At 39.8% G+C, this 23,864-nt stretch overlaps 1 protein-coding gene across 4 annotated transcripts in view; it reads right to left on the bottom strand.

The window, feature by feature from the left end:
• The window catches only part of LOC124606880, a 305,942-nt gene that overhangs the window by 229,382 nt on the left and 52,696 nt on the right, over window positions 1-23,864 (bottom strand). The window lies entirely within an intron of this gene.

Raw genomic sequence — 23,864 nt, 5'->3', positions numbered from 1 at the left:
CAGTAGTCTTCTTATGCTGTCAAAATGTAAGCTGAAATATTCATTTCCAACTGGTATAAATCCATTTAATAAAATATGCTTGTTCTTTACGTCATTACACTAGAGTGCATTAGATACACCATTCAATCTATGGATCAATAGTGAGGAAGTGCTCATGGATGTAAAGCTTGTCAGAATACAAAGAGACAAGGAAAAACTATTTTCAAATCAGCTCGTGTCTGATTAAATATTCAGTTAGAATATCACTCCAAAAGTATCACCACGCTCTGTAGCCTAGTGGATCCCTTTAAAACAGCCTGCCCTTTATGCACCAGCTGTTTCTCATAATCAGTACTAGTTATATCAGTGTGTGCGAAATGTGTTCCAGAACAACTGTGATATACATATAAAATCTTCTAGGTCTTCAGAGCAGGACAAATCAGAGTTAAAACTCAAGTTTTCAAAGATAATCACTATCTTCTTCATCTGGGGATGTGCATACATGTGCACATACAGTATCTACAGCATTCAGTGTGAGCATGGGCTATGGTACATGGATCAGACACAACGTCATATTCAGCAGCACTGCTGGAGCACATCAGGTCTGAGGCAGAGAAACAAATTGGCAGTCACTGAGCACAGTTTGGAAAAAAAGCTGCATGTTGGATTCTGAATGAACAAGAGTGCTTTTTAATTAAATGTAGTTTGTGACAGCACAATAAAGGAATCCATCAAATTTAGGGCTAATAACAGCCTCAGAAACAGGGATGGTGGCTATTAACAAAGTTCTGCTTCGAACCTGTTACTGGCCATAACACACTGTGTGCACTCAGAGCTGAGAGATATCTGTACAATGTGCTAGTTGGAATCTGACTTAACGTGCTGGGATTCAAGCATACTCCCTCAACCGCTCCAGCCTGTACTGGGTCAATGGCAAGGACAACTCAACTCACTGCAGCACCTGTATAAGGACAACCAAGATGCCATTTCAACACTTTGCCAGAAGATGGTGGAAGCAACAGTCATCGAAACATCGCAGCATTATGACAAACTGATTTGGCTGGAAACACGAGAACTTTATATTAGTTCAAAACACACAAAAGACGACGAGGTCTTACATATACATGTTGGCACCAATGACTTATTTCTTTGGTTTTACTATTTTGTCGCATATTTGGTATTCTATGTGGTTCATAAATACAGGATGTCACAATCCCTTCGGGTCAAAATAATAGCAACAGTAAAGGACAGAACTGAGTATTTTGAGAAAAGAAACAAGTGGTTGGAAGTGTGTATTTCAGCAGTATAAGGTCTTGAATGAACAATGTTTGTGAAGTAAATGTTTGTAAACTGATTATGCGTAACACTAAAGCAATTGCCTGCAAACTGACAACCATAACACTATCTCGAAAAACAATACACTATTGCCTATACTGTATTCACAGAGGAGTTGACTGATTGTAAAAGGATAGCATTTCTCATTACAAAAAAACTGAAGACATGCATTTAATGTATGACGTTGCAGCATGCAGTACCCAGAAAGTCGTACAAATGTACAGAGAAAAGATTCATAGTATGTATCTTGTGAACTGGAAAAAATTTATCAGCACATACAGGAAATTACAAGAAATTGGATTATTCATGCCACAGTCAGTCAGCAAACATTCTCAACAAAGATTTGTTTGCAGAGTAGAATTTGAGGAGACAGTGTTGGATCCTGTGACAGAACATTAATCAAGCACCAGGGTCATTCCATGTCAAACATACCAGATTTAGAGATGGTCCCCACTCGACCATTTCTGAATCCAATGCCATTTTTGGAGTAGGTTCAACAATGTCTTGGATGAACATGTACAAAGCTTCAGCTCAATTTCCTTCATTACAGTTCTTCAGCTTCTCTTAGACAGAGGTCTTAGCTTTCACCACCTACATGCATGCCAGAATGTTAACTGGATAACTTTTTCAAAAAGTGCTCTGCTTTTGTATACTTAAACAACATTTTGTGCTTAATAAGAATACATTACTAATTAGATCTTAAAATACAGAGTCCACCAGAAAAATGTATATACATTTTATGGAACGAAAAGTATTTCTTATGTGCGTATCTTACATTTAATAATTGATCGCACACGTTGCACCACCTTCAGTTTAACACATGATTACTAGTTCAAAATGTTCACTGTTGGCGGCTACATACATAACAGAATGTCGAGCGGTCGCCGCAACTACGCCAGTCAATGTTACAGAGGAGTTAGCTGCACATATCGCTGTAATCTCCTGGCAAAGTTCCTCCAGCGTGCATGGCTAACATCGATAGAAGTTATCTTTTATGGTTCCCCACAAGTAAAGGTCCATAGGCGATAGATCTGGCGACCATGTGGTAGTGTGGTGGCACTCCATCCTGTTGGTAGAAGACCTCCTATCAGCTCCATAAAGCACACGTATACCTGGCAAAATTGGTGTGTGTAACATTTCTAGGTACACTTCTCCAGTGACAGTAGCAGCAAAGATAAAGGGTCTTACTAAGCCCCTAGATGATGGTCCACACCACACATGAACCCCTGGTAGATTGACCGCTTTATCCAGATAAACATGCCGATTTTCCGGTGTCCAGCACACAATGTTATGCCAATTCACGATTCCATTAAGTTTAAATTGTGCCTCGTCACTCCACACTACCTCCGTCACAAATTGATCATCATCAGTTACCTTTTGCTGATACCATTCGCAAAACTGCATTCAATGATCAGAATCATCATCATTAATTGTGTGCAGTAATTGTGGGACGGGGGGGGGGGGGGGGGGGGGGGGAGGGGGGGGGGGAGGGAGAGCAGCGGAGAGAGAGAGAGGTTTTTTTCAAGTCAAGATGCAGGTTACAAGATAAAGGCCTTTGACTTAAGTAGTCTGCTCTCCAGCTAACATATTGCACTAATAACCATCTGCAAGATTGAAATTAGAATTATATTAATACCTTCAGCTGCTAACAGGCATTGATATATATCAACAGGGACTGGTGAAAATGTGTGCCCCGACTGGGACTCGAACCCGGGATCTCCCGCTTACGCACCAACACACTCATTACTCATGGAAGACATTCTTAGCAAGTCCTGTAAGAGTTCGGGGAATATGTGTGCATCCACACAGAAGAAGAAGGTCATGGCCAGTGTTGCCAGAACTATATACTTACATGGATATGGTGTCTGTTCTTACGGGACTTGGTAAGAATGTCTTCCACGAGTAATGAGTGTGCTGCGATGGTACACTACGAATGTAGTGTGTGGACATACAAGGTGAGAATGTGGGTTTCGCAGGAGACGTGCGCAGGATAGTCCCTGCAGTCGCGCTATCGTCTGTGCCTTCGGTGGCTCAGATGGATAGAGCGTCTGCCATGTAAGCAGGAGATCCTGGGTTCGAGTCCCCATCAGGGCACACATTTTCACCTGTCCCCATTGATAAATATCAGTGCCCGTCAGCAGCTAAAGGTATTAATATAAATCTAATTTTGTTCTAGATGGCTGCAGGCTTTCGGATATGTCTGAAAGAAGAGTCACCATATCCATATAAGTATCTGCAAGATTTTCTCACCTGCCTCAGATATGAACTGGTGTTTTGAAACAAAATGGTGGCTTGTCAGGCCATGATTTTTTATTCATTTTCTGTTTTAAAGAACCAGTTTCTCTATAATCTCTTCTACAGTTGCTTGATGCATCTCTAGAACTTCTCTATCAGTATAAACCCCCTGTTTGTATTGTATAATTTCTTCTGGGTCATGTGTTTTAAAAACATCTACCAAATAAGATTCTAGATCAGGTTATCCAGGACATTGTTCTAATATTGCAGCATACAGTCCTCGATTCCAAATGGCACACAGTTTTCTTGATTAATTCCTCGCAGTTACCATCCTTGATAGGTGTTGCAACCATCACCAGTTTGCCATTTTGATGTATTACACATACATGAACTGAGTGTACCAGCCAGGATTGGGAAGGAAAAATAAAAAGAAAAAAAGGTGTTTAAAAAAGGAAAAGAAGATGAAATTGGATTTTATTGGTTTTTTTAATTTTTTCATATTTATGAGTAAACAGTTCAATATAAATTCCTATTAGTAATCTATTCAAAACAATAACTCAGTCTTACAACTACTTTATTAGTGCCTCTTTCCATGCCCTGCCAGCAATGCACCTACTGAAAGAATCTTGTCCATCTACAGGCACATTTGGGCAAAATTAATAAAAAAAAATTAGGAGAGAAAAGAACTGAGAAACTGGTGAAGATCTACAAATGTCTGCATGCTTCCAAAAAGTTGTTAATTGTACTTCACTCTCAGTACTATTCTACATCAAGTTAGTTTTTTTCTGGGAGTGTAAATGTTATTTTAGCTGCATTAATTAAATTGCAAGAAAAGTTAAAACACAATATTAATCAAATAAATTTTTGTGACACTACATATTTGCCTTCAGTAAATATGATGGCTCCTTTTAATTCGTGTAAGGCTAACTATATAACATTTTGTGGGTTAATTAAATTTTTGTATTAAATATAGTTGGGTTTTATTGATTTTTTTTTACAATGGGTTTAAAAACCCAACCTTTGGTGTGTTAGATTAAATTACAACAACCCTGGTACCAGCAGCACCAGCTGCAACACACCGCTTTGTCCTGAGTTCACAAAATTTTGAGAACACCAATTCCAGAGCAACACATATTTAAAAATCAAAAAAGGACCATCAACATAAGGAAGCCAATATATTTACTCAGAATATGAACAAGACAGTATTAGCAATTTATTCAGTCTGATTTGAAAAATAATCCTTTCAGTTGTACAGGGTGTTTAGAGTACTAACTTTCTGGATTTTCATTTGTTTTATTGCTGCTTATTGCCTGAAGTTGATTTGTACATAACTACAATTGTATTTTTATGGACAGAAAAAAGTTTTCACTGATATTTCTTTCTGTTTATTCATTAATGTCAAATTTAAGCATACACAGTGTGTATGAAGAGTAATAACTGTGAGTAATTTTCTACCAGTCAGGTAAGGGTCAAAAATTAAATTACGTAGCTTCTGAAGCTGAAGACTCCTCTTTCTACATACAGAAAGATTATAAAGATTAAATACATAAAGTTGAGATATGGGCTACCAAAACTACATAAATTTCGCACCCGAAACATTTTCAGCTAATTGGTAGGTGAAGGGGGAGAGGAGGGATATATTGTAGGGTCACAGTTAGATGGAAGAGTGTACTGAGTAATGCAGGGTTCAGTACTAGTTTTGGGTTGGCAGCAAAAAAGTGTTTCCACTTTAGGGAGAAGGAGAGAAGGTCTTTAACAAGCCCAGCATGACTCAATACGAGAATGTGGCAAAAGACAGGTTCCTTTGAAATGAGGCTTTTGGAGGAGAGGTTCATGACTGTGTTACAGCTCTGTTTATGCACTAGGTTCGGTAGGATGGTGGGAGGGAGCTTGTAAGAGCGTAGTAGATTTACTTCTGCAGGACGGGGTCTGGCAGATATTAAATCATGTGGAGGAGGTTTGATAGAAGTTTTTGTAGTGGTGGTGGATAGTGGTAGTCCAACATAAGAGTACAAAGTGAACAGACTTGACAGTGTTTGATATGGCACTGTGCATGCTGCTCTTGTTCCTGCATTTGGAGGTGGGATGCAGGAATTGGTACAGCAGAGTGGAAATATTTTACAGATCGTGATGAGGTAGTGCAAAAAGGTTTAGGACTCAGTTATATTATTCCATAGGGTTAAGTTCGTGAGGGCTGTGGAATGACAGAATTCGAACATAGAATCACTGTAGAAAGTTGGTGCAGCTCTAGATGGGTAATTTGATGGTCACACTATTTGAGAGGAATTCCACAAACTAAGCAGCAACACAGAAATAGTATGTGGGACTGGGCTCTGTATAAGGTTGGAGGCGGCTCTGCCTGCGATTATCGAACATGCGAGATGCAGTAGTCTGCAAGTTGTCGCTCAAATCGGCACCAATGACATTTGTTGCATGGGTTCTGAGGCCATCCTCAGTTCATACAGCCAGCTGGAGGGGGAAGGAGGAGGAGGAGGAGGAGGAGGAGGAGGAGGAGGAGGAGGAGGAGGAGGAGGAGAAGACTGCTGGCCTCGGCGCGAGGTGCAAGCAAGCTCGCAGTTTACAGCATTGTTCCCAGGGGTGATTGGGTCCTTTGGTTTGGAGCCAAGTGGAGAGTCTCAACCAAAGTCTTCATTGACTCTGTGATGGTCTTGACAATAGATTTCTAGACCTGCATTATCCGATGGAGATTTGTAAGATTCTCCTTGATATGTCAGGGGTGCATTACACGAAGGAAGCAGCTACTCAGATGGCAGAGTGCTTATGCAGTGCACATGAGAGTTTTTTTTAGACTAGACAGCAGTTTGAAGCACTCTGATGAACACTCACCAGTCAATATGCAGCAAAAGAAGTCACCAGTCAATATGCAACAAAGGAAGTCAGAGAGCATTCAGAGTAAAGATATTTTGACTGCCAAAATTTTATCAGTAAACTGTCAAAGTATTCATAACAAAATTTCTTGAATTTGCTGCCCTACAGAAAAGCTCTCATGCTCAAATTATTCTTGAGGTCAAGAGCTCACTAAAACCTAAAGTGGAAAGATTGAGATATTTAGCAAGTCATGGAAGATACGTCAGAAATACAGATTAGAGGCCATAGTAAGGGAGTGTTCATTGCAGTTGACAAAAATTTTACCTCCACTGAGTGGAATGCAACAGTGAAGTTATCTGGTTGCATATAAAAGGTGAATGTTTTTACCAGCCACCTGATTCCACTGTGACAGTTCTAAAGTCTTCAAAGAAAGTCTACCGTCAATTGCGCATAAATACCCAGACCATGTAATACTAGTTGGAGGTGGCTTTAATCTATTGAGTGTAGACTGGGATGTCTATGGATTCATTGCAGGGGATACTGACTGACAGTCGTGCAAAATGCTTTTGAACACATTTTAGCATCTCACTTAGACAGTGAATTAACATCACTTAGTTCCCATAAGATCAATGTAGAGGAATTATGGGCAAAGTTTAAGCACATTGTAAATCATGTCTGGAGTGTTATGCACCTAGTAAGTGGATAAAGGATAGAAATGATCCATCATGGTTTAATAACGAAATTAGGAAGATGCAGAGGCTATTTGAGTTCAAAAGAGAACACACAAATGATGACAAGTGAAGGTTAATAGAGATTCGTGTGTCTGTGAAAAGATCTATGCGCAAAACATACAACAACTACCACCATGATACCTTAGCAAAAGATCTTGCAGAGAACCCAAGAAAATTCTGGTCCTATGTAAAATCGCTAAGCGCATCTAAGGCTTCCACTCAGTCCCTTGTTGACCAGTCTGGTGTGGCAGTTAAAAATAGTACAACGAATGCCGAAGTTTTAAATTTTGCATTCAACAAATCATTCACGCAGTAAAATCACACAAATATACAGTCATTTGACCATCAGGCAGACTCTCTGGTGTACAGAAACAACTGAAAGATTTAGAAGCAAATAAGGCACTAGGTCCAGATGGAATCCCAATTTGGTTTTACAGAGAGTACTCCACAGCATTCTCCCTTACTTGGCTTGCATTTACAGCAAATCTCTCGCTCAGCACTAGGTCCCAAGTGAATGAAAAAAAGCGCAGATGATTCCTGTACATAAGAAGGGTAACGGAACAGGCCTGCAAAATTACAGAACAATATCCTTCAGTTTGTTGCAGAATCCTTGAACACCTTCTCAGTTCAAATACGATAAATGTTCTTGAGACTGAACGGCTTATGTTCACAAATCAGCTTGAGAAAGCATCGCTTGTGTAAAACTCAGCTCAACCTTTTCTCACATATATACTGTGAATTACATATGAAGGGCAACAAGCAGAGTCCATATTTCTAGATTTCCAGAACACATTTGACACAGTGCCACACTGCAGGCTCTGAACGAAGGTACAAGCATATGGAATAAGTTCAGAGATACGTGAGTAGCTCTAAGACTTCTTAAGTAATAGAACCCAGCATGTTGTCCTTGATGGCGAGTGTTAATCAGAGACAAGGGTATCGTCAGGAGTACTCCATATACATGTGATAAGATCACTGCTGTTCTCTATACACATAAATGATTTAGCGGACAGGATGGGCAGCAATATGGGGTTGTTTGCTAATGATACTGTGGTGCACAGTAAGGTGTCAAAGTTGAGGAACTTCAGGAAGAGACAAGATGACTTAGGCGAAATTTGTGGTTGGTGTTATGAATGGCAGCTAGCTCTATGTGTAGGAAGATGTATAAGTTAAAGCGGGTGAGCAGGAAAAACAAATCTGTAATGTTCGAATCGGATACAATCTCAGCAGCATGCTGCTTGAAACAGGAAAGTTGTTTAAATATCTGGGCGCAATGTTGCAAAGCGATACTAAATGGATCGAGCATCTGAGAAATGTGGTAGGGAAGACAAATGGTTGACTTTCAGTTTATTGGGAAAATTTTACGAAAGTGTGTCTCATCTCTGAAGGAGACCACATAGACGACACTGGTGCGACCTATTCTTGAATACTGCTCGAGCGTTTGGGATCCGTACCAGATTGGACTGAAGGACATCGAAGCTATTCAAAGGTGGGCTGCAAGATTTGTTACTGGTAGGTTCGAACACCACATGTTTCGGAGATACTTTGGGAACTCAACTGGGAATCCCTAGAGAGAAAGAGACGTTCTTTTCAAATAACACTAATGAGAAAATTGACAGAACCAGTATTTGAAGCCAACTGCAAAATGGTTCTACTGTTGTAACATATGTTGCACATAAGGACCACAAAGATATGAGAAATTACGGCTCATATGGAGGCATAGAGACAGTCACTTTTCCCCTTGCCTTGCTTGTGAGTGGAACAGGAAAGAAAATGACTGGCAGTGGTATAGGGTACTGTCCAACACACACAGTATAGCGGCTTGCAGAGTGTCTATGTAGATATAGTTGCAGAAATAATGGTTCTAAAAGTACTCAAAGAAAACTAAACCTTTTAATTGCAAGTTACAGTCGTTATTAGTTTTATTAATTGCAAGTCTACAAAGTGCACGCCATAGAGTGGAGAGTTAAATAATTTATAAAATTACAGTGGCAAACTTAAACTTGTCTCTTTTCCTCATAGATCGATTCCCACAACTAAAAACGTTGAAGATGGATAGTGAACCTTTACTGCTGTAGCTAAGTTACTGAAAATCAATATTTTATCAAAGTAATTAATTATAATCATATGAAAGAATGCTCAAATTTAATACGAACACATATGGTTATTAGCATGTGTAATTTTAATAATGCTGAAGGAAAGCAAGCGCTATGAAGAAATTATTGTGGTCATTCAACGTACTGTTCAGTGACCCTGAAAAAAATCTGCACAAAAGGAAAATAAACAACTGTGTAGCATCAAAAGAATTTCTCTGAGCTGTCTGTTCACAAATAGGTATTGACTTTTCTTTCTTTTTCTTCTTCTCCCCGCTCTCTCTTTTCTTTAATGACACAAAAACTAAAATTTATGTGTAAGCAAAAGAGGCTTTGACTGTTGCTGCATTGGTCTCTGCCATGGGCTAATCTAAACCACTTTTTCACACTGTTGTTAGCAGACGTCACAATGTTACAATATGTTATTCACTTGGCTCCCCAAAAGGATGTCTTGGTGTGTGTTAAAAATTGTCACTCAGGTAAGATCAAACAATAGACCATAATATACTGCACACCAAATGCACCAGACCACACTTACCCACAGAAGTGACGTGGAGAAACGTAAGTTTTCCTTTACTTTTTAAACTGCATTTTCTCTGCTAAAAGTATCAGTTTGATGGAGCCACAAAGATGATTTACTTTAGTTTCTAACCTGCCTGTAATAGCAAAACCATCCAGAAACATTTCTGTGAAAGGGCTTGTGGCTGTCTGTCCCAATCAGAATCACTTTCTGCTTATGAATTCCTTCTCAATGTAGCAGATAGCCACTGCCTGACACCAGCCAGCACCTACCCAGGTGGTAACGACATCTTGTACATATGATTTACAGCATATGTAGCAGCACTCGCATTGACAAGCAATAAATGATTTATTATTGTGGTTTGATTTTCTTGTGATAAATATCTTCCATAATTCAAGTGAGCACCGTACAGTATCAACTGCGGTGTGACCATTGCTCATGTAGAACATGATGCAAGGAATATTCAAGTATGTTCCCTACCATTACAAACAAATTTTACCTGAAATAAATAAATTTGTGTGTAAGTCTGTGGGTTGTTGTTTGGCATGTTGTAATGCAGGTTGCTACATGCGCATTTATCAAATGTCATTTTTTATTTGTGGTTCTAGCATTACTCTTGAGGTGACAAGTCGAATGTCGCATACTTGGAGGTCGTGAAGACATTAGAAAACACATTGTCAAATGGAGAAAGTATAACATTTGCAACATATTGTTTGCTTTTTATATTGGTGAGAGAAAGAGGAAAGGGGCCATGGAATGTGGATACTACTCATAACATTGGTGTCGTTTCAAGTAGTTTTATTTCGAAGTGAATTATTCGCCTTAATCATTGGATAAGGTTCTTAGGTTGGGAGAAAGGAAGATGTGAAGATTATAGTTTAACATCTTGTGGACAATGTCATCCTAGTATTTTCTTAAAACAGCAGTAAATCTACATCAGTATGGCCAGATGAGGGCATACGGGTACTTGTGCTCTAATTCAAACAACAAAAATCGGTGCATTTTTGCCTGAACATTATCAGCTGTCTCATTGAACATACCTGTTGAACATCTAGACTGGTGATATGGTATGGTGCTTTTATGTCAACTGTATTAAACAAAATTATGGGTTGAGGATTAAATAAAATTAAGTTTCAAGCAGTGGCCAGTGTGAGTTCACAACAATAATGTCATGCATCGCGTGGCATATAGAAGGTGCAGGAATACGTATCTCATACTTCGTCTGAGAACACCTTCAATTCCAAACTAGTGTGTTTCTACAGGCACTAAATAAAAAATCTATCAGAGCACTGTCAAGCAGTTTTAGATAATGTGGGAGAATATGTTGTTCATAATTTAATTTATCTCTTATGTTTTCCTGCTGTCTATATACAGAATGAAGTGACAAATGAAAATTTGTACAAAGGCTAGGATTTGAGCCCAGGTCTCCTGCTCACCAAGCAGATGCACTAACCACTACGCCACCTTGGCACAATCACTTTGCACGATTGTACTGACTACCCTAGTACACCTAAGTCCTCAATCCATATTCCCCTTCAACCTCAGCCCACTTGGAAATGCTGTTTGAGTTTAGGGGGAATACTAAGTGGGCTGAAGCACAAATGTGAACTTGGATTAAGGATAACATCCAGAGTCACGAACTGCAGCCTGAACACCATAAATTAAGAGGAGGGATAAGTATTTGGGTGGTCTTTCTCTTCATTGACTGTTGTAATTATATTGTAATTATTTTTGTTTTCCTGTCTTAAGTGCACTGCAAACTGGAAACTTTACTCACAAGCTGTAAATGAATAGAGGCCACTGGTTGCTTCATTACATCCCATACTTAATCTCCAACAGGACACTATACACATTTCCCGTTTTAGTAGTTGTGTAAATTGTTTACACTATCCGCTGTTCAGTTATTAGAATGTAATTTTCTTTTCAAATTAAACTCCTTTGGTTTTGAAATGTTGCAAGAATGCTTAACACTGACAGCAGCTTTGATGATAGATTACTAAAATCCTTGGACAACACACGTGACACTAAATTAAATTGATGAAAGGAGAAGATATAGAAAGGTATAAAATGAACCAGATTAAAGAGATTGAACACACCCTGAAATGAGGCTGATAGAAATGGCAAAATGGCTAACCATAAAACACTAGAGAAGTAGAAGACTGTACAAGGTTGCATGAGCAAAGGAACGTTAGATGCTGCCTACAGGGAGTAAAAAAATTGGGGAGACCTTTACAGAAAAGAAAGTAGCTCTATGAATATCAAGAACTTAGATGGCAATCCGATACTAAGCAAAGAAGGGAAATCTGAAAGAAAGATAGGATACATGTATAAAGTCTACACTATGGAAATAAACATTAAGACGATATAGGAAAGGCAGATGAAGTCTATCAAGATGAGATGGGGCTTATGACACTATGGTAGAAATTTGACAGACCACTGTAAGACCTAAGGTAGAACAAAGCACACTGAGTAGATGACATTCCCTCCGAATTACTGGAATCCTTGGGAGAAAATACCACTATAAAACTACCCCATCTGACATGCAGAGAACTATCCCATCTGACATACAGAGACGAGGGAAGTCAAAAAGTAAATGTACTTTTGAAATTTCTTGCTGTAGGGCTTGGTAACACTGCTAGAGTTCAGGGCTGAAGTATTGTCATCTGCAACAATTCTATACAACATGCCACTTTTATTCCTGCGCTGGTCGTCGTACTATAGTAGACCATGAAACATGTCGGTCTGCACCAAGGAGGAAAGGAGGGCAATAATTCTCTTTTTGTTTACAAAAGGTGTTCAACCTGCGCAAATTATTTGTTGAATGCAAGCACAGTACGGCGCTCACTCTTTATTGCAAACCAAATTCTATGAATGAATAGAGCACTTCAAACAGGGAAGAACTTCTCTATGTGACAAGGAAAGATCGGGCAGGCCATTAATGTCAACAACTGAGAACAATTTGGAAGTCGTTGAGGGTATGGTGATGGAAAACAAGACAAATCACAGTGGACAAAATTGCCAATACTTTATGTATGTCATGGCTCAGTGTATTCCATCTTACACTACAGGTTAAATTTTCAGAAGGTGTGTGCAACCTGGGTACCGAAAGAATTGTCACAGCAGCGTAAGGTGCAATGGATGGACATCTCTCGTAAACATTTGGCCTGTTATCATCGTGAGGAAGATGGATTTTTACAGTAAATCATTACTGTCGATGAATCGTGTGTGCCTCTTCATTAAATGGAATTTAAACATCAGCCAACAGTTGGTAAGATTATGCCAACATTATTCTAGGACATGGAAGGTGTGGTAGCTGTTCATTTCAACCCAAGAGACAAAACTTTGAACTGTGAGAACTACTGTGATGTGTTGCAAACTAAACTGATACCTGCAGTCATATCCAAACACTGTGAAAAGGTGTCATCCTGCAGCAAGATAATGGACGTCAAAACAATTAGGGGGGCTGGGACTCATAATCTGAGATACACGCCATACAGTCCGGACCTGAATCCAAGAATTTTCTATATGTTTGGACCATTGAAGGGAGCGTTCAGGCGAAGTAGATTTGCAACCGATGCAGAAGTTATTGATGCGATGCAAAATTGGGGACAGTTGCAACCATAGAACCTTTTTTCTGACAGAATGAATAAGCATATGAAATGTTGGACAAAATGTGTTGAAGTGCAGGGAGGTTATATAGAAAAAATAATATATGTTTCAATTTTCTATCCTTACAATAAATATTTCTTTTCTCAAAAGACCCTCTACATTTTGACTTCCCTTCATGACAAATACCATCAGACTACAAAAAGAATGTAACAATTCCAGCTCCAAAGAAGGCAGTTGCTGATAGGTGCAAATGTTACTGAACTATCGGTTTAATAAGTCATCATTGCAAAATACTGACATGAATTATTTACAGACAAATAGAAAAATTGGTGAAAGCTGAGCTCAGGGAAGGTCAGTTTGGGATCTAGAGAAATCTAGGAACACGCGAGGCAATACTTATACTAGAACTTAGAAGATAGGTTAAAGAAGGGCAAAATTAAGTTTACCACATTTGTAAATTCTGAGAAAACTTTTGATGATGTTGATTTAAACACACTCTGAAATTCTGGTGGTAGCAGAGGTAAAATACAGGGACTGAAAAGTCAAACAATGGAAAATCCAGGATGGAATGTAACAATATGGTTTCAGTTACCTGTGACTGCAGTTTTGTGTGTGTGTGTGTGTGTGTGTGTGTGTGTGAGTGTGTGTGTGTGTGAAGGCCTTAATGGCCGAAAGGTGTAATTGTGAGAGTCTTTTTGTTGTACCTATCTGAGACTCAGCATCTCTGCTATATAGGGATTGAAAAGTTATTAACAAGTTGTATAGAAATGGGACACCACTCAAAGGACATTACAAGGTAGTAACAGTTAAGGTGTGAGATTGTGTTTTAGCTTACTGCTGGTTTGATTAAATGGTGTGTTGAGCAAGCAGTAAAGAAAATCCAGGAGGAGTTAGAAAATGGAATTAAAGTACAGGAACAAGAAACAGAAACTTTGCAGCTTGCCAAAGACATTTTAATTCTGTCAAAAACGGCTGAAGACTTGGTGTAAAATTTGACTGGAATGGATGCCGCCTTCAAAAGATGATATACGAGTAACATTAACAAAAGTAAAACAAGGGTGATGGAATGCAGTTAAATTAAATCAGGTATGGCTTAGGTAATTAGGATATGAAATGACAAGCTAGAAGTAGTAGATGAGTGGTCATTTAGGCAGCGATAAAAGTAAAGATGGTCAAAGTGAGTCAATAAAAAATGTAGAGTGGCAATAGCAAAACAAGCACTGTGAAAAGGAGAAACTTGCTGACAGTAATGTGATTCAATTGTCAGCATGTCTGGGGCATATTCTGGAAAGCAAATGAAACAAGGACAATAAACAGTTCAGACACGAAGAGAATAGAAGCTTTTGAAATGTGGTACTATAGATGAATGCCGAAGATTAGAATGGTAGATCGAATAATAAGGAGGCACTGTATCAAACTGGATAGAAAAGAAGTTTGTCACACCTTGACTAATGGAATGGATTGCTAGGACACATTCTGAGAAGGGATCTGTCCTATACAACATGTCGAAACATTCCCTGAAGAAAGGTGTAGTTACTGTGGAGAAATGCTAAGTCCAGGTGGGTGGTGAGAAACCAGGACATGTTGTATCACTAGTTCCCAACTGCAGACCTCTGAGAGACTGGTGTTTGGAGGAAGAATCTAGAAACCAGGCACTGAGGGCACAACTCCCATGTTGTAGAGCATCATCTCCAACAGGATACTGTGTGTTGCCAGTATAGATCCTCTGCTTATGCTCATTGATCCTAATTAATAATTTGCTGTTAGTCATGCCAATGTAAAAGGCCAAATAGTGGTTATATATATGTATGATGTGTGTCATTTCACAGTTGGCTCTCCCTTTGACAGTATACATTTTGCCAGTTACAGAGCTGGTATAGGTGGTGGAAGGAAGGTGCATAGGGCAAGTTTTGCAGAGGGGATGGTCACAGGGGTAGGAGCCATAAGGTAGGGAGATGGGTGCAGGTGAAGCGTATAGTTTAACAAGGATACGAGGTCTGTTCAAAAAATTCTGGAACATTCACAATTTCACGCCAACGATGTGTTGGAGTGAAATGCGATTAGGATCCCTGCACACACCTTTGCTTAATGTGTAACTGCCAGAGGTTTCATTATTGTATGTCTGTTAGTTATTGTTCAATGCTGTATTAAGTAGAATATTGTGTCGTACAGTTTGAAAATTTCGAGAAGGTAGAGTTTAAGGAGCAATACATATGCATTAAATTTTGCGTGAAACTCAAGAAAACCTTTACAGAGACACATCAAATGATGCAGAAAGCCTACAGTGGTAAGTGCTTAAGCCGAACTCAGTGTTACAAATGGTTCACATGGTTTAAAAATGGCCGGACAGAAGTTAAAGATGACCCTCATTCAGGACACCCTTCGAGACGTCTACCGACAACTCTCATGTCAGGAACGTCAATGAAACTGTGTGTGCCAATCGAAGACTGATTGTCCAAGAGATTGCAGAAGAATGTAATATTTCACTTGGATCATGTCATGAAACCCTTCACAGCATCTTGAAATGCATCGTGTTGGCACCAAATTCGTCCCACAGTTCATGAGTCAAGATCAGGAAGGCCATCATCTCTCAATCTGTGAGGAGCTTCTAAGTCACACAAATGAGAACAAGATGTTCCTTAGGAGACTCAGATTTGGATCTGTGGTTATAATATTGACGCCAAAGTTCAGTCTTCACAATTGGTCGGGAAAGGTACTCCAAGACCAAAAAAACTTGTCATGCCTGGTCAAAAGTCAAAGTCATGCTGATGGTTTTCTTTGACTTTGAAGGATTAGTTCATCAAGAATTCATGCCACAGAGATAAACTGTTAATCGATGGTAATATTGCGAGGTTTGCTACAACTGTGAGAAAATATGAGAAGGAAATTACCTGAAATGTGGAGAGTGAATTCATGGCACTCGCTACACGATAATGCACCCGCACATTCATCCCTGTTGGTGCCTGACTTTTGTACAAAAAACGAAATCACTGTGCTGCCTCATCCCCCACACTCTCCAAACCTGACCACTGCAGACATTTTTTTATTCCCAAAGTTGAAAACCCCGTTGAAAGGACAAAGATTTGCAACAACAGACAAGACAAAAGAAAATTCGCAGACAGCACTTTGCGCAATTCAGCAAGAGGCATACCAAGACTCCTTCCGGAAGAAGAAACACCATTGTGAGAGGTGTATTAAATGTGGAGGAAGAGTATTTTGAAGGAACCATGCTCAATAAGCAAAAGGTACACCTAGAAAAATTTTATGGGCAAAGTCCCAGAATTTTTTGAACAGACCTCATATTGTGGAGACTGGGAGAGCGATGAAAAGCTATTCTAGATGTTGTGGACAAAACCTCCAACAGAACAGACCTCATTTCAATGCATGATTTTAGGAAGTCAATGTCTTGTCAAAGTAGTTGGTTAATACTTTCAATACCAAGATAATACTTAGTGGCAAGGGATGTACTCCTAAGTTGTTTTTTGGAAGATTGGATGTGATGGCCCACAAAATATCAATTTGCATCCCCAATCTGAAAACCTTTCCAACAACGTACTCGACACTGAACCCTGCCTTGAACAGTTCCGACCACTATGCCAACATGATCCACCACCACTATCTCTCACACACCTACAAAGAATTCCTCACATTCAGCATTGCTTCAAATCCCTTCCTCAGGTCCCTACAACATGATCCTAATCTGTCCTCTGCAGAACTCCAGGCTCTTCACTCCCTAAAAGCTGATGACTCCATCATTTTCTCCCAGCAGACAAGGGATCTACCAATGTGGTACTTGACTGACACGTGTTATGTAAGTGAAGGTCTACACCAGATGTCTGACACCTCCACATACAGCATCTCCCATCAAGATCCCATACCTGTGATTCAAATTTTCAAACTGAACTGCAGTCCCTCCCTAAAACCTCAGGCCCTTCACAAGGACTAACACCTTAATCCATAGAACTTCTTACCCCACTCAAACCATGCATCCTAAGCTCCACAAACCCAATCACCCTGGCCATCCCGTAGTTACTGGCTTCAAAGCATCCACCAAACATATATCTGCCTTAGTTGATCAACACTTGCAACCCACAGTACAAAGACCTTCCTCCAATATTAAAGACACCAACCATTTCTTAGATTGTCTGAAATCTGTGTCTGTCCCACTCCCAACAGACAAGTTGCTTGTTACCGCTGATGCCACCTCCCTCTATACCAACATTCCCCATGTACATGGTCGGTCTGCTGCTGAAAATTTCTTCAGTCTGCACCTACCTGATTCCAGACGTATGACATCCTTCCTCCTCATCATAATCAACTTTATACTTATAAAGAACTACTTCATCTCTGAGGAGCAAACATACAAACAAATCAGGAGTAAAGCCATGGGAACCAGGACGGGTCCTTCCTATAGCAACCTTTTCATTTGTCACTTGGAAGGGGGTTTCCTGGGATCCATAAGCCTTCAGCCATTGGTTTGTTTTAGATACATTGATGACATCTTTTCCATATGGACTCATGATGAGGCTGATCTGTTAAAATTCCTGGAATCTCTAAATACATTCTCCTAATTAAATTACACATGCTCCTATTCCGAATACCATGCCACTTTCCTTGACATTGATCGCACCCTCACCAAAGATCAGCTACACACTTCACTTCACATTAAACCTACTATCAAACAATAGTACTTATATTTTGACAGTTGCCAACCTTTCCATCTCAAATTTTCCCTCTCATACAGCCTTTGCATTTGAGGCAAACATATTTGTTCAGACACACACTCTTTACAGCAATACACCACCACTCTCACCTTGGCGCTCACCGGACATTATTATTCCCAACAGCTTAGTTCAAACGCAGATTTTCCGGGCCATTACATCCAATCCTGCTACAGCTGATACCTGCAAAAAGGAGCTTAGGGGTACACCATTTCTCACTCACAACAGGAGGCCGCAACTTGGGTTGACAGATTTACTTCAAACTTTGTGCACTTTTAGTAGGCCATTAAAACAACATAATGCGCAAGTAGTAAGGTGCACTACTCTGGCAATTCTGAGAAAATCGCAAGAGAACCTTTACATGTCTATTATGTAACTGTACATAGATTCTAGACATTAATGTTCGTGATGGTCAAGTGGTTAATGTTTGAGCTCTGCAAAACAAGCACATTTTGGGCGGTCGTTCAACTCCAGCTCAAACTTCATTTTTAATCTATGTTTTATTTCATCACTGGTCATATTATTTAATTTATATGACCTTTGAAAGGTAATATAATTTTAAAAAGTGTATTTGCATGAAGTTTTAGTGAATTTCATGTTATTTGACTAATTAATATTTTTAATTAAATTTAATTATTAGAACACACATATTTATAACTACCGACAACCAAACGAAGAAATGCATAAAGGTTTCCTAAAAATGTATGCCTGCTGTAACTTGTGAAATCCATTATACGTACAATCTGATACAGTACCCGGAATTACATTGTACCTCGACACTTCCAGCTGCAAACCAGAGGCAGGCCCCATTTGGCAGGTAATCTCCATAGCAATGAGACGTTGCTAACACAGCAAGAACGAATAGCGAGGTGCAAATTTTTTTAATGTCACAGAATTTACACTTGTACTACAAAATTGGAGGTTTGGGCAGGAGTCAAGCCATCGCCTCATACTCGTTTATCTTACAAAGCTCAAAAGGTAACCACTTGAGCATATAAACTCCAATGTTCAGCACCTACGCATAGGTACATCAGTTACACAATGGACGTTATACTTCTCTTGCAATGTTCTCGGAATTGCCAGAGTAGGCACCTTACTACTTGCACATTATGTTGTTTTATTGGCCTACTACCATGGACCTCCTACCACCACCTACACCAGCCTTGTAACTGGCAAAACATATACTATCAAAGGGAGAGCCAACTGTGAAACAACACACATCATATACCACCACCTGTTATGTAAACACTGCTCGGCATTTTACATCAGCACGACTAATACCAAGTTATCAGTTAGGATAAATGGGTGTAAGCATAGGATGTATGCTGGCAGCACACAATATCCTATTGCAGAGCATTCTCTACAACATTTCAGTCGTGACCTCAGTGCCTGTTTCACCACACGTTTCATCTGGATTCTTCCCCCAGACACCAGCTTCTCACAACTCTGTAGGTCGGAACTGGCACTACAACATATCCTTGGTTCTCGTACCCACCTGGTCTTCATTTACATTAATTTCTTCACAGTAACTAATAGTTTCTTCACTCCATTTTAGTTTTCTACACCTTAATTTTCCACACCTTCATTTTCTGACTTATTTTTCATTGTCCCCCTACCAACTATATCACATAGGTTGCACTTAGCTTTCCACTCTTATTAACTCGTTCATAATGTTTTAGCAGTAATTTCTGTCTTGCATATTCCCCTATCTTCCACCATCATTTTCCTTCACCCCTCTTCCTTCCCCTTCAACTTTCTGCCAGAAGAAGGAGCCAATGGCTCCAAAAGCTTGCAAACTGTAATACTTTTTACATGTGTGTTCTCCTACCACCACTTGGCGAGTTGATTTTTTATCCATCCAATTACATTAGTAATTAATTTTCAAACATTGATTATTTTTGTTGACATGCATATAGCCTATCAGTCAGGTTTCATGCAAGAACTGCATGCCAAGTACACATCGCCATTTCACAAGAAAAAAGACAGAATCATTTTGCAGACGATGAATGCTATGACACATCTGTATACAACAGTGTCACTGAAAAGTGTCAATGGATATTGTTCCCACAGCATTATATCTTTCTTCAGGAGCCTCTGGGCAAATTAACACCAAAAAGTTAAAAAACAACTTGTTGTTGTTGTTGTTGTTGTTGTGATCTTCAGTCCTGAGACTGGTTTGATGTTGCTCTCAATGCTACTCTATCCTGTGCAAGCTTCTTCATCTCCCAGTACCTACTCCAACCTACATCCTTCTGAATCTGCTTGGTGTATTCATCTCTTGGTCTCCCTCTACGATTTTTACCCTCCATGGTGCCCTCCAATACTAAATTGGTGATCCCTTGATGCCTCAGAACATGTCCTACCAACCAATCCCTTCTTCTAGTCAAGTTGTGCCACTAGCTTCTCTTCTCCCCAATCCTATTCAACACCTCCTCATTAGTTATGTGATCTACCCATCTAATCTTCAGCATTCTTCTGTAGCACCACATTTCAAAAGCTTCTGTTCTCTTCTTGTCCAAACTATTTATCATCCATGTCCCACTTCCATACATGGCTACACTCCATACAATTACTTTCAGAAGCGGCTTCCTGACGCTTAAATCTACACTCAATGTTAACAAATTTCTCTTCTTCAGAAACGCTTTCCTTGACATTGCCAGTCTACATTTTATATCCTCTCTACTTCGACCATCATCAGTTATTTTGCTCCCCAAATAGAAAAACTCCTTTACTACTTTAAGTGTCTCATTTCCTAATCTAATACCCTCAACATCACCCGACTTAATTAGACTACATTCCATTATCCTTGTTTTGCTTTTGTTGATGTTCATCTTATATCCTCCTTTCAAGAAAATGTCCATTCCGTTCAACTGCTCTTCCAAGTCCTTTGCTGTGTCTGACAGAATTACAATGTCATCGGCGAACCTCAACATTTTTATTTCTTCTCCATGGATTTTAATACCTACTCCGAATTTTTCTTTTGTTTCCTTTACTGCTTGCTCAATATACAGATTAAATAACATTGGGGACAGGCTACAACCCTGTCTCACTACCTTCCCAACCGCTGCTTCCCTTTCATGCCCCTCGACTCTTATAACTGCCATCTGGTTTCTGTACAAATTGTAAATAGCCTTTTGCTCCCTGTATTTTACCCCTGCCATCTTTAGAATTTGAAAGAGTATTCCAGTCAACATTGTCAAAAGCTTTCTCTAAGTCTACAAATGCTAGAAACGTAGGTTTGCCTTTCCTTAATCTATTTCCTAAGATAAGTCGTAGGGTCAGTATTGCCTCATGTGTTCCAATATTCCTACAGAATCCAAACTGATCTTCCCCAAGGTCGGCTTCTACTAGTTTTTCCATTCGTCTGTAAAGAATTCGTGTTAGTATTTTGCAGCCGTGACAACTTAAGCTGCAAATATCGAGTAGTTAATATAGTAAAATCTGGAAAAATGGGAGAGAATAAGTTTCAATATTATATCTGACATGTCTTCTTACTATTTACAGAAAATAATACATTGCTTTTGTTGGATTCTTGGCCTGGACAAGACAGTACCTCTGCCTTCAGGAGAACGACGAAAAGACTGTTAATATAATTTGGATTCCATGTGGATTTAATTATGTGTTCAGCCTCCTGATAGAGAAATTGTTTGACAGTGTGAATCTTTTTCAGAAAATTGTCAGACAATGTAATTTCCAATAGCTCTGCAATTCATCAGCGGATTGGAAGTGCTAAGTTCAGACACTGTGAATTGTCAGTCTGCATTACCACATTTTACGTATTTGATCACATATTCCTGGTAAGCACAACCATGGCCCCTACCATTTCTCTATCTATCCCAATTTTGTCTAAATAGAACTAGTAATCACTGTGAAGTGCCAGTGTGCCTGGTTTAAAGAAAATGTTTGTTTTTGTCATCCAACAGACACTTTGCATTTTGTGATGACTACAAGGAATAAACAAGAAACTGTTTCATTTTTAGTAAAATATATTGCCTTGATTTTCTTTCCTTTACTGGTCACTCGTGTAACAATTACATCTGCAAAAGCTTAGCTGTTGATACAGGGTGTTTCAAAAATGACCGGTATACTTGAAACGGCAATAAAAACTAAATGAGCAGCGATAAAAATACACCGTTTGTTGCAATATGCTTGGGACAACAGTACATTTTCAGGCAGACAAACTTTCGAAATTACAGTAGTTACAATTTTCAACAACAGATGGCGCTGCGGTCTGGGAAACTCTATAGTACGATATTTTCCACATATCTACCATGCGTAGCAATAATATGGCGTAGTCTCTGAATGAAATTACCCGAAACCTTTGACAACGTGTCTGGCGGAATGGCTTCACATGCAGATGAGATGTACTGCTTCAGCTGTTCAATTGTTTCTGGATTCTGGCGGTACACCTGGTCTTTCAAGTGTCCCCACAGAAAGAAGTCACAGGGGTTCATGTCTGGCGAATAGGGAGGCCAATCCACGCCGCCTCCTGTATGTTTCGGATAGCCCAAAGCAATCACACGATCATCGAAATATTCATTCAGGAAATTAAAGACGTCGGCCGTGCGATGTGGCCGGGCACCATCTTGCATAAACCAAGAGGTGTTCGCAGTGTCGTCTAAGGCAGTTTGTACTGCCACAAATTCACTAAGAATGTCCAGATAGCGTGATGCAGTAATCGTTTCGGATCTGAAAAATGGGCCAATGATTCCTTTGGAAGAAATGGCGGCCCAGACCAGTACTTTTTGAGGATGCAGGGACGATGGGACTGCAACATGGAGCTTTTCGGTTCCCCATATGCGCCAGTTCTGTTTATTGACGAAGCCGTCCAGATAGAAATAAGCTTCGTCAGTAAACCAAATGCTGCCCACATGCATATCGCCGTCATCAATCCTGTGCACTATATCGTTAGCGAATGTCTCTCGTGCAGCAATGGTAGCGGCGCTGAAGGGTTGCCGCGTTTGAATTTTGTATGGATAGAGGTGTAAACTCTGGCGCATGAGATGATACGTGGACGTTGGCGTCATTTGGACCGCAGCTGCAACACGGCGAACGGAAACCCGAGGACGCTGTTGGATCACCTGCTGCACTAGCTGCGCGTTGCCCTCTGTGGTAGCCGTACACGGTCGCCCTACCTTTCCAGCACGTTCATCCGTCATGTTCCCAGTCCGTTGAAATTTTTCAAACAGATCCTTTATTGTATCGCTTTTCGGTCCTTTGGTTACATTAAACCTCCGTTGAAAACTTCGTCTTGTTGCAACAACACTGTGTTCTAGGCGGTGGAATTCCAACACCAGAAAAATCCTCTGTTCTAAGGAATAAACCATGTTGTCTACAGCACACTTGCACGTTGTGAACAGCACACGCTTACAGCAGAAAGACGACGTACAGAATGGCGCACCCACAGACTGCGTTGTCTTCTAAATCTTTCACATCACTTGCAGCACCATCTGTTGTTGAAAATTGTAACTACTGTAATTTCGAAATTTTTTCCGCCTGAAAATGTACTGTTGTCCCAAGCATATTGCAACAAACGGTGTTTTTCTATCGCTGCTCGTTTAGTTTTTATTGCCGTTTCAAATATACCGGCCATTTTTGAAACACCCTGTATGAACTGCAAGTTATTCAAACAATTAATAACTTGAGGTATTTCTGGTGTGGTTTAAGCGCTTAAAAATCATGTATGAGCACTTTGGACTTGGTGCTACATGGCACTATATTCTCTTCTTACGGCTGCATCTACTTGTTCACCAATTCGCACCATTGGCAAAAAGGGTTGTACAAACCACTGTTATAAGCATCTCACTATGCT

This window comes from Schistocerca americana, chromosome 3 (assembly GCF_021461395.2).
Source record: "Schistocerca americana isolate TAMUIC-IGC-003095 chromosome 3, iqSchAmer2.1, whole genome shotgun sequence".
NCBI classification, from domain to species: Eukaryota; Metazoa; Arthropoda; class Insecta; order Orthoptera; family Acrididae; genus Schistocerca; species Schistocerca americana.
The sequence above is the reverse complement of the archived record's forward strand: the minus strand, read 5'-3'. Positions and strand labels throughout refer to the sequence as shown.